Below are 11,551 nucleotides of genomic sequence, written 5' to 3'. Positions count from 1 at the left end.
TGAATTAACAGCCAAGTGTTTGATTAGCGGTACGGGAAATGCACATGGCCAATGGGCATGAGTTTTGGCTGAGGATGATCATATACTAAGAAGAATGTCTTCACAAATTTTTAGGGAAATCAAGAATATATAAATAACACTTACTTCACAAAGTGCTGCTCTGAACAGAATAGGAAAATGAATATTGTTGAGTTATTTTTGAACTAGGCAAGGAAGGTTTTTGACATATTTGATGAAGATATGATCCAAACAATTTATGAGAATTTTTTGGGAATTTTTGGAATAATAGAAATATAGGTTGCTTCACAACCTAGGGCAAAAATTGACACATGGACATGACACATAGGCAAAACTGATGAGATGGCGCCTAGTCATCACAACCCACCACAATCTACAAGGCTATGGCCATCTATAGTGGTCGTTAACAACTAGAAATAGGGCAGCGGTCCATCACTGTTTGCTTTGTGACCATTTCATGTAAGGAAATTACGACCTTTCTGACCAAAATGGTCGCAATGGTTTAGGGTTTGGAGCCCCCCAAACATCTTTTGACCAATTGGTCTCAAATGGTCATAGATCTATGACCAATTCTTCCAGGGTCACTGACAGAAGGTCACTAGTTGACATATTTCTTGTAGTGAGAGAGAAGGCCCTTCTCCTGGCCCAGATCGAGGCCCTTGACTCTCGGGCTAACGTCTCTGGCCTTTCCGATTCTGATTGGACCCATCACTTCTCCCTTGAACGCTCTCTGGTGCAGATTCACCGCCTTAATGAGATTTATTGGCGCCAGAGGGGCTCGATTAATTGGATGCTTAAAGGTGATTCCCCACTTCTTATTTTTTTGCTATTGCGAATGGGAGGCGGCGCAGATGCCAAGGTGCCATCCTAAACCATGTTGTGGCATTCTTTTCCTCTCTCCTGTCTGCCAAACCTGACCAGGGGTTCATGCTACCTTCTAACTTCTGGGACTAGGGGGTCATGGTCTCCTCGGAAGAAAATTCTGATCTGATGATTCCTTATTCTGAAGAGGAGACCTTCTCTACGATTAATAAAGCGAACCCTAATTCTGCCTCGGGCCCGGACGACTTTTCCATCCCTTTCTTTAAAAAGTTCTCGCCTATTCTTAAAGAGCTTATTTCTGAAGTCATTCAAGGCTATTGTCTGGGGACAGTAGATATATCCAGGCTCAACTATGCGGTCTTTTCACCCATCCCTAAAATTAAGGGTGCCAATCTCATTTCTTAGTTTAGACCTATTGCGCTCATTAATAACTTTGCCAAATTCCCTACCAAATGTCTGGCCACTCGCCTCACCCCGGTGGCTCATTGGACCCTCTCCCCTACTCAGTCGGCATTTGTCAAGGGTCGCTTCATCCTCGATGGGGTCCTTTGCCTTCATGAAATTATCCATGATATCCATAAATCAGGTAGCAAGGCTGTAATTCTTAAATTGGATTTTGAAAAGGCCTATGATTCGGTGAGCTGGGGCTTCCTTAAACAAGTCCTACTGGCTAAAGGTTTTGATAGTGGGATGGTTCAACGTATTATGCAATTGGTCATGGGGGGCCATACTGCCATTAATGTCAACGGGAAAGTTAGTAACTTCTTTAAGAACTCTAGAGGCCTCCGGCAAGGCGACCCGGCCTCGCCCATCCTCTTTAACTTTGTGGCAGACGCTCTTTCTAATATCCTATCTAGAGCCGCGGAGGCCGGCCATATTTCTCCTGTTAGCTCACACCTCATCCCGGAGGGTATTACCCACCTTCAGTACGCAGACAACACTATTATTTTGGTGGAATTGAACGATCACTGCATTGCCCATCTCAAATTTCCGCTCCTTTGCTTCGAAGCCCTCTCGGGTCTTAAGATCAACTTCTCCAAAAGTGAAGTCATTGCCACTGGTGTGCTGGGTACCGAGGCCTTACGGGTGGCCCGCCTCTTGAATTGCTCTCTTGGCTCGTTCCCTATTAAGTATTTGGGTTTACCTATCACCTCTGACAAGCTCCTTGCCAAAGGTTTTGCTCCTACGGTGGCCAAGGTTGGTAATCGTGTAATGCCCTGGAGGGGCAGATACAACCCTCAGGCGGGTAAAGTGGCCTTGATCAATGCGTGCCTCTCATCCCTCCCGATGTTCTTGATGGGCTTTTACCTTCTTTCAATGGGAACCCATGCTGGCTTTGATAAACATAGACGTGCCTTTTATTGGAACGCGGCTGATAATAAGCGCAAATATCGCTTGGTCAAATGGGACCTTATTTGTAAGCCAAAAAGCCTTGGGGGGCTAGGCATTATTAACACTCTTGTCATGAACAAATGTCTGCTCATCAAATGGTGGTGGAAGATCATGACCATACCCCAGGACAAGCCCCTCTGGTTCAACATCCTCAAAGCGAAGTACTTTCCCTCTTCTAGTCCTATGTTTGCTCGTGCCTCAGGGGCATCTCAATTCTGGAGAAACCTTGTTAAACTTAGGCCAATTATTCAAGGCCTCGTCAAATTCGTTGTTCACAATGGTAGGTCCATCAGGTTCTGGCTTGACTGGTGGTGTGGTTCTTCTTCGCTAGCTACTGCTTTTCCTGTTCTTTTTTCCTACTGCCCGGACCCTGAGATCTCAATCTTTGAGCTCGCGCCGAATAATTGGGACCTGCGTCTGCGTCGTTCTCTCTCTCCTGCAGAGTTGGAAGACTAGCAGCGCCTTGTTGCTCTCTTCCCTTCGCTCTCGGAGGAGGAAGACACGGTTGTCTGGCCCCACTCCCCCTTTGCTCGTTTCTCGGTTAAATCTCTATATGGTAAGCTCATTGCTGGGTCCACCACCTCCAAATTCAATTGGATCTGGAGGGCTCGTATTCCTCCTAAAGTCAAGGTTTTCCTCTGGCAAGCCTCTCGTGGGCGTTTGCCGACGGGTGACCAAATTCGCAAGCGAAATGGCCCGGGATCTGATAGGTGTGCTTTGTGTGGTATGAGAGAAGACACATCACATATTTTCTTCAACTGTGTGTTGGCTAATCTGTTCTGGTGTTGTATCAGATCTTGGTTGCATGTATCCTGGGCTCCGACCTCCTTTTCTGACCTGCGCATCTTGGTCAATTCTTTGGTTGGGGCCCAGAGGAGACTGTTTTGGGTGGGCTTCGCAGCCATGTGCTGGTCCCTTTGGACGACAAGGAATAAATTTACCATCGAACATGTTTTCCCTGCTAAGCATGCTGATTGCTTATTTAAGACTTGTATATTCCTGCAGCAGTGGAAATTATTGACTAAGGAGGAAGACAGGGACGCCCTCGACGCCATGTTGGCCAAGATCCGAAATTCTGCTATCTCCATCTCCACAGTCCAAGCAGGCACTTAGGCGCTGGTGGCTTGCTTTCATTACCTCTATCTCCGGCCTGCGAGCCGTGTACTGGCCTGGGAGCCATGTACTTAGACCATTCTCTCGTGTTGTCTGGGCTGATACTTTGCTTGTTCTCGTGCTGGTCTTTTGGGTCTGTGTTAACTCTGCCTGGTGGCTTTATCTATAAAGTCAGGTTGTGGCCTTTTATCTAAAAGAACACATAGTCAATAACAAACAACGAGAGCACGACAAATGGTGCTCGATATGAAATCATCAGCAGAACAAGTAAATAATTAATGATGGGTGGTCTCATTTTCTACACGAAATTGACAAGTATAGTCACCAATCAATTTTTTTTTTCATATTGTCTTTCGCAGCTACGGCGTTGTGCCAGATCAGCCAGAACCACACTTTGATAATAAGAGATATCCTGCCCTTCCAAGGATGCTTAGAGGAATTCTTATACATAGAACTAGATCATGGTTGGCGCGCGTTGCCGCGCCCATCTTTTTAATACAGAAATGTTAGGTATTGATGCAATGCTATGTAGGTATTTTATTTGAAAGTTAACTATATGTAATAATGTACAATTTTATTTTATCTAAAAGTTATAGTAGTTGTTGTATACATATTATTGTGATTTTTTGCGTATTTCTAGCATAAGATGATCATTATAATAGACCAAATGCCATTTGCAGGAGGCTAGTATTTTTCTCTCAAGATCATGCATGTCAAGATCCTCTTGTACTTTAGGCCTACAGAGGACACTCCACTTGGCTCGCTAGATGATGTTTTTTTATGATCCCCACTTTGCCCATAGAACTTGGACATGAAATATCTACTATTTTTATGACTGGTGAGTAAAAGAATGGCTAACCGCAAACAAAAAGATGACAGAACATCAGAACTGATTTGCAATGTGCAATGGGGACGCCGATATTCAGTTTAAGAAAGGAAAATATCGACATTAATAGAGAAGCTGATGTGCAAAAGAAAAACAGAGAACCTGCAGACCATTACTGTGCAAAACATTCATGTGTAAAGTAACTAAAGACTGCTGGCTACTGGGGAGTGTTGTAGACACACTTAAAATGAAGACCAAACTGTACGACAACACAAAACAGTGTTCGTTCTTTGTGACAAAAAAGAGCTCAACACATGGTGTCTCATAACTATTACATTATTACCTGAGGGAAGATCTTATAAGCATTTTTCTTATGTTTCTCAAGCACCAAATCTAAAAGTAGCAAGGGACATGAAAGAAGAAGCTCAGTCTAATCATCCAACCTTGTGAAGCAGCGGTTCTCTTTAGAATGATGATCACAATTTGATCTGTTAGAAGGGTCCGACGTGCGTGATGAACTTACATCTTGATGACGTTTGGGAAGTTGGTGTGTGGCTTGTAGTTTCCAAAGAAGGCACCTTTCGAGGTCTTGCCATTGAGGAAGTTCATCAGGTGGGTATTGAATGCCACCTCCTTGTGTGGGACACCCACCAGCCTAACCACGCCCTACCCCTGCACTCAGACTTCATGACTCAGTTCAAAGCAGAAAACACATCAACGCTCAGAATGCTCAAATTACAAGTGTATCGAGAACATACATCGTGAAAGCATTCAAAGGCAAATATCATGGTGTCGACGTGGCAAGTGCAATCCACGGGTCTGTTGACTCCAATGTTTGTCATCTCAACAAGAACCAGGAGCATAACTCAATTGCAAGCATTTGATACAATATTGCATCCCGTGAACAAATTAAGAGATAAATGTATGCTCAGGCAGATAACATAACATACCTCATGCACTAGTGCGATCCTTTGGGTTTACAAAGTCGGTGCAGTGAAATTTCTTAGCTGGCTTTTTCGCAAAAGTTCAGTGTGTGTCCATAAACAATTATGAAAATGTATATATATTTTCTTTCTGAAGATAGCAATAGATTGTAACTTGTTCATATTTTGCAGGGTTCAAGTCCACACTGATAATACTTGATCCCCTATCCATGCTGGCCCCTTCCATAGCCTGATCATGTGAAAAGAACATACAACAATGACTGATGTTTATATGGAATAATTATCATTAACCTCCAATAGTATATTGCGGTAGATAAAATATCATATTTCACTTACAGCAAGGCTTACAACTCCAAGGCTAAAAATCGCCACCCTCAAACCCTTTGCCGATTCCGCGAGGCATTCTGAATCTGAATATGGTGTTTCATTGGGAAATAACGGCATCGGAACAATCACTGAAGGTAGAGGTCCGGACGAAGACGAATATCAGTTTCCAGCTGATGGTGAAGACCAGCATGCCCCGGTCGACATTGATCCTGTAGAGGTCACAAATATTATAGTGAGCACATTCCTTGCACTGGCCAATGAACACTGGCAGGACATGGTCACCTGGCATGAACTTGGTCATGCCCTCTTCATTGCTCTCAACAATGTTGTGAGGGAGAAATAACTTGGGAAAGGACTTACGTTAAAAAATATTTAAATGTAACGACTAACAGAACATTAATTGAAATGACACTGCTCCAAATAATCCATAAAATATACAGTTATGTGCATGTGTTTTCTTGGAGATTTACTGATGAGCTACAGAAGAAAAACACGAGCTCAGGAACACAGAGAGTAGCTGCAGAATAATATGAAATTATTTTATTTTACAAAAGCACGCTTCTAGGAAGCTTGTGTGATGAAGTTGTCATATGCTGTTTCTATCCCATGGCAACAAATATGATGCTTGCTTTTTATTATTAGCTCCCACGAATTTTGATTCTGCTGCAGATTATACCCATTTGTCAAACACTTGATTGCAATAATTGACAAATATGTATATCTGTCTAAAAATCTAGCCATGCCAAAACTAAAGTAGGTTACACAATCAAAGCATCACCAAACGAGCACATGATAGAAATTGCACGACAGAAAAATCACAAGGGTAAAAATGTTAATAGAGGGAAACATTAGCCGAAACCATACTGTTTGATGTTTCGCTCCAGAGTAAGAAGGGTAATGGACCAGGAGAGCACCAGGCTAGACAACATGCATATAGACGCATGTAATGAAGCATCAACAAGTTGGGAAAATTGAAACGCATGTCTCCATTAGTGTTGCCAACAACTGGCATATCATCTGCCATGAATGCCTCGTGGAACTCACTGTTGATTGCTTTCTTCAAACCCCAATGACTCACTTTCTCTTGTTGATCTGCTTCACCTAACAGCGAACGCCGCTTCGCCTAGACCTGCATCGATGTGCGGTCCGGGAGGCCCGAAGCAGCTTTACCACATGGGCTCGCTCCTCGACCGGATAGCGGATGCCCATGTGAACACATCGCCCACATCGGTTCAATCGGCCTGCCTAACCACCTGCAACCTGCGACTGCATCTACATTATTTTCTTTTGCCCGCGACTCACCAGTTCGCAGCTCGGCTAGTATCTTCCACAGGTGCTTGGGGCAAAGGTCCTAGTCCACTTCATAAATTAAAAATTGGAGAAGGTATTTCATGTACACAGCACCGAAAAATGATCATGAAGACACTCTTCATATCTTTTCTTAGTTGGTTCATTCCATACTATTAACAAAACAAAATGATTCCATTACAAAATTTTGAGCAAAGCGAACAGTGCAGAACACGCCAAAGAGGATACTGGCATGATGTTACTACAAGTCTACAACTGAATAGAGCATATCACCATTATATTTTGTAACACCCTATTACCTATTAACAGACGCCATTGCAAAATTATGAGAACAATCTACCATACCTGAATATTATGAGAACGATCTACCATACCTGAATATTAGCTTCCTCCCTAATATCTCATTTGCCTCATCGCACAATCTTTTTACCTGCAACTTGCTCAATCAGTACAGAAGAGAACTCATGGATTCCATGAAATATTTGTAGGGGTTGAGTGAAATACCCGGAGAAGCAAATCTGCATGAGTCGATTGTCACCTTGGACTTGGAGGAGGGGATTTGTCATCAACTTCCATTGGAGGAGAGGACATCACCAGCGGTTATGACCAGCAGATGAGCACATCCACCCTTGATGGTGCCTGCTGAGGTCGTAAGGGCGGGAACGCCTGCATGACGGGGAGGAATACATTGGCAGCTGGGATGTCCCCACCTTGCTCCAGCTCGACTCATCTTCCCATCCTCCTGCCCTCATCCTCTCATCTTTGTCACACCTTCGACCTTCAGGGAGGCGCCTTGGGGAGGTAGGACATGGAGCTGGAGGGAAAAAAGGAGGGACAATGGAGGAGAGGGTTGCGCAATCGCGTGCAGAGCGAGCAAGAGGATGGAAGGGCGCCGCTGCGTGAGATCCCTTCGGCGGCGGCGGCGGCTGTGTCGGGGAAGGGGATGAGGCGCTGCGAGAATGGGCTGGAAGCCTGCAATGTCAAAGGGGTGGAGGCCCAGTTAACCACAGACTTCGGATTTTTCTCCCGGAGTAGCTGCCCTTAAGGACGAGTGGCCCAGTTCGCAAAGTTGAGTTGATCGAACGGCCAGGGATGTCCGAACAGCGAGATCTAAAGGCCAAATCGCTGATAGCGTGAGAGGGCTGGGAAAGTGCTCGGTTGTAATGTATCTAAATTGACAGTAGACGGCTTAGACTTGGTAAATTTCCATTTAGGGGTATCCCTAGTATCATTTAGAGCCACACACACATGCATATTTCTCAAGCTGGTATATTGTTGTTGCAAGTCAACATCTAACCAGCGCCTAAATCTCAACACCCATCCAATAGCAGATATGTCCATTTAGTAGTAGTTCATAATTATGCTTAACCATTATATTTGTTGGCTATAAAGACTAACTAACATGACAACAACGTATAAAGCCATTACTTCGCTCTTTTACTAGCCTTGCTCCTAGTGGGGTAAGTTATTGTTCTCGTTGGTTTTCGTCAATATGAGTATCTCCCTGCAATAAATAAACACGTACATAGATATGAAAATTAGCACATGTCACGTGGATTCTAAGAGCATCCCAGCCGTTGGCCCCCCCAGGAGGCAGAAAAATCATCGCCTGGGCCAGCGGCAAACTCGGCTCTGGGGTGGTTGGGCACCCAACCGTCGCCCCCGGCGCCGATTTCGGCTCATTATTCGGCCCAATTTCGTCCAAAAACGGCCTGATATCTGCATGAATCGGTCCATATTTGGCATGTTTCGGCGTGAATTTTCTCATAAATAATTCAACAAATAGAAATCAATTAGTTTATGACATAATTCTGCATGGTTCAGCGTGTTTAGGCATGTTTCTGCCTCCATAGTTCATCACAGAAAATCAATATAAATCAAATAGTTCAATACAAATTATATCGTTTAACAAATAAAAACTCATATTTCATTACACGTCATTCTCAGCATCGCCCTTGAGCCTCCAGAGGTGCTCCACCAGATCGTGTTGCAGTTTTTGATGCACCTGTGGGTCTTGGATCTCCTGACGCATATTGAGGTAGTCAGTCCAAGTTGCCGGTAGCTGGTGATCGACTTGGGCAAGAGGAACCTGCCTGTAATATGGTCAAACACTGCCTCTTCCTGCTCGCTCTCAATGATCATGTTGCGCAAAATGACACAACAAGTCATGATCTCCCACATTTGATCTTTCGACCAGGTCTGAGCAGGGAACCGGACAACAACAAATCGAGATTGGAGCACACCAAATGCCCGCTCGACATCCTTCCTGCAAGCCTCATGAACCTTCGCAAAGAAGGCGTTCTTGCCTCCTGGCACATGGTTTGAGATAGTCTTCACAAATGTCGACCATCTCGGATAGATGTCATCAGCTAGGTAGTACCCCTTATTGTAGTGCTGCCCATTAACCTCGAAGTTCACCGGAGGAGAATGACCTTCAACAAGCTTGGCAAAGACAGGGGAGCACTGCAGGACGTTAATGTCATTGTGAGTTCCTGGCATCCCAAAGAAAGAGTGCCAAATCCAGAGGTCCTATGTGGCCATTGCCTCAAGTACCACACTGCAACTGCCTTTGGCGTCTTTGTACAACCCCTGCCAAGCAAATGGACAGTTCTTTCATTTCCAATGCATGCAGTCGATGCTTCCAAGCATCCCAGGAAATTCTCTTGTTGCATTCTGTGCTATGATCTGAACAGTGTCTTCCGCATTGGGTGTTCGCAAGTATTGCGCTTCAAACACTACCACTACTGCCCTGTAGAATTTGTAGAAACACTCAATGGTGGTGGACTCGGCCATGCGCCCATAGTCGTCGAGTGAATCACCAGGAGCTCCGTATGCAAGCATCCTCATAGCTGTCGTGCACTTCTGGATTGAGGTGAATCCAAGTGTGCCGGTGCAATCCTTCTTGCACTTGAAGTAGCTGTCGAACTCCCGGATGGAATTCTCAATCCTAAGGAAAAGCTTTCAGCTCATCCGATAACGACGCCGAAATGTTTTTTCGCCGTGCAATGGAGCGTCGGCAAAGTAGTCGGAGTAGAGCATGCAGTAGCCTTCCAGACGATGCCGATTCTTTACTTTCACTCGTTCCGGCGCCGAGCCACCTCGCCGCAGCTTTTCACTGCTCGCTAGCAGGCCGGCGAGGGCGGCGAGCACCATGAGATGCTCCTGCTCCTGGACATCGGCTTCAGCTTCCTCCTCCAGCAACGCCGCGAGCGCCTCTCGTCTTCCGAGTCCATCGTCGGGCCGGGCAAATCACCGAACACCTTGCGGGCGAGGTGGGCGCAAACCCGCCGATGTACAGGCCCTGCATGGCTAGAACGCCGGAAAAGTTGCCCGGACGGTGGTGCAGCGGCTGCCTCGGCGAAACCTCATCTATTTTTTGGTGAGGAATGGTCTATCTAGCTGACGGGAAGGGCCTGTTGAGGGCGCGGCTGGAGATGCTCTAAAAACAAGCAATGCCAAGAAAGAGGGCAACTGTGTGTACTTGAGCCCTGATCTATGATGGTGCTAAAATCCAAGCGGAATGATTCTTGGCATCAATGAAGTGCGGTACTGTAAGCAAATAGGCTTTGGCTGAGCGCCTGAGCGAGCCCCATATGACATGCTGAACAGTTCTTAACGGGCGCAGAGCTCTGGCATGGCATGGCAGCAGCATTGATCGATCGATGCAATTGCCAAAGTTAATTGATTACGTGCGGTTGGAATCGAGCCCGACAAGAGCTCCAGCTGCTTGGCAACCGGCACGTCCCTGGCCTGCACCTGCAACGGACGACATGGTGTTTGATTTTATAACCAAATAGTAATGTGTTTTGAAATACATGGCTTGCGTATCCGTCGAAACACGTACAATATCTCCTTCAACCAGCTCTGCTGTGTGAGCAGTAGCCGGTGGCAATAGTGTCAAGTAGTAATAACGATCTTTCGTGAAGGCCGTGTAAGACGAACTCTAGTATACGTAGAATCGCCATATATCGAATATCCATTTTTTAGTCCCAGAGTCATCTCCACCCGGTCAAAAACAAATTCATAAAAGATACAAAACAAATTTGATAAAATCCATTCTTTTTCATGGTAGATAATTTGGTGTGTGAGATGCGCTCCAAATTTCAGGTCACTTGGACATATGAGTAACTCTCAATAAAAACACAAATTGAATCAGAACAATACATGAACATTACACTCTTTTATAGACCCCAAATTTGTTTTTTTTTTTTGCCGAGAGCTAGTCATATGTCTAAATGATCTGAAATTTAAAGCGCACTTCATGCATCAAATTATCTACCATGCAAAAATAATTTGGATTGTTTTGAATTTTTCTAGTATTTATATTGTATTTTTTCTTCAGTGCAGGTGCAGATGAGTCTTCTTTATAATAAATGTTACTACTATGATTTTAGTTAAAGAAAAGGAATTCTTACATAGTCGTCATCTTCTGATGGATTGCCATAATTATCTTTTCGAGAAACTGGGAAGAGTGTTGCCTTTCAAATAGAAGAAGAGAGAGTGTTACAAACGATTTACACAAGGCTTTTTCTATAAGAGTCGGGAGGTGGGGAAGCCTCCCAAGCATCAGCCGCATGTGGACTACTTCCGAATGAGAAAGCAACTAGATCTGTGCAAGCGAATATATAGCAAAACTAGGTGGGCGATTTCTCAGCAGGTCAGCCTCTAGCCGATGAAAAACCGACGGTTCCTCTCCGTCCAAATGTTCCAGAGCGTGTTGATCATGGCACCACTACGCTCTCGCACATCCCGAGCTGGAACACTGGCAAGGAATCCCTCCCACCACTTGTTGATGGAGCTT

At 44.9% G+C, this 11,551-nt stretch overlaps 1 long non-coding RNA gene across 2 annotated transcripts; it reads right to left on the bottom strand.

The window, feature by feature from the left end:
* Positions 1-4,416: 4,416 nt before the first annotated feature.
* Positions 4,417-7,708, bottom strand: LOC123089697 (uncharacterized). Of its 2 annotated transcripts, XR_006442357.1 has the most exons (5): positions 7,255-7,708; positions 5,452-7,180; positions 5,122-5,344; positions 4,930-5,013; positions 4,417-4,843 (listed from the first exon to the last, which is right to left on the bottom strand). It is a non-coding gene; the product is annotated as an uncharacterized lncRNA (long non-coding RNA). The 2 variants fall into 2 exon arrangements; XR_006442356.1 differs by having other exon boundaries at positions 4,421-4,843; positions 5,452-7,708.
* Positions 7,709-11,551: the final 3,843 nt, after the last annotated feature.

Source organism: Triticum aestivum, chromosome 4B (genome assembly GCF_018294505.1).
Source record: "Triticum aestivum cultivar Chinese Spring chromosome 4B, IWGSC CS RefSeq v2.1, whole genome shotgun sequence".
NCBI lineage: Eukaryota > Viridiplantae > Streptophyta > Magnoliopsida > Poales > Poaceae > Triticum > Triticum aestivum.
This window is presented reverse-complemented; position numbering and strand designations above follow the sequence as displayed.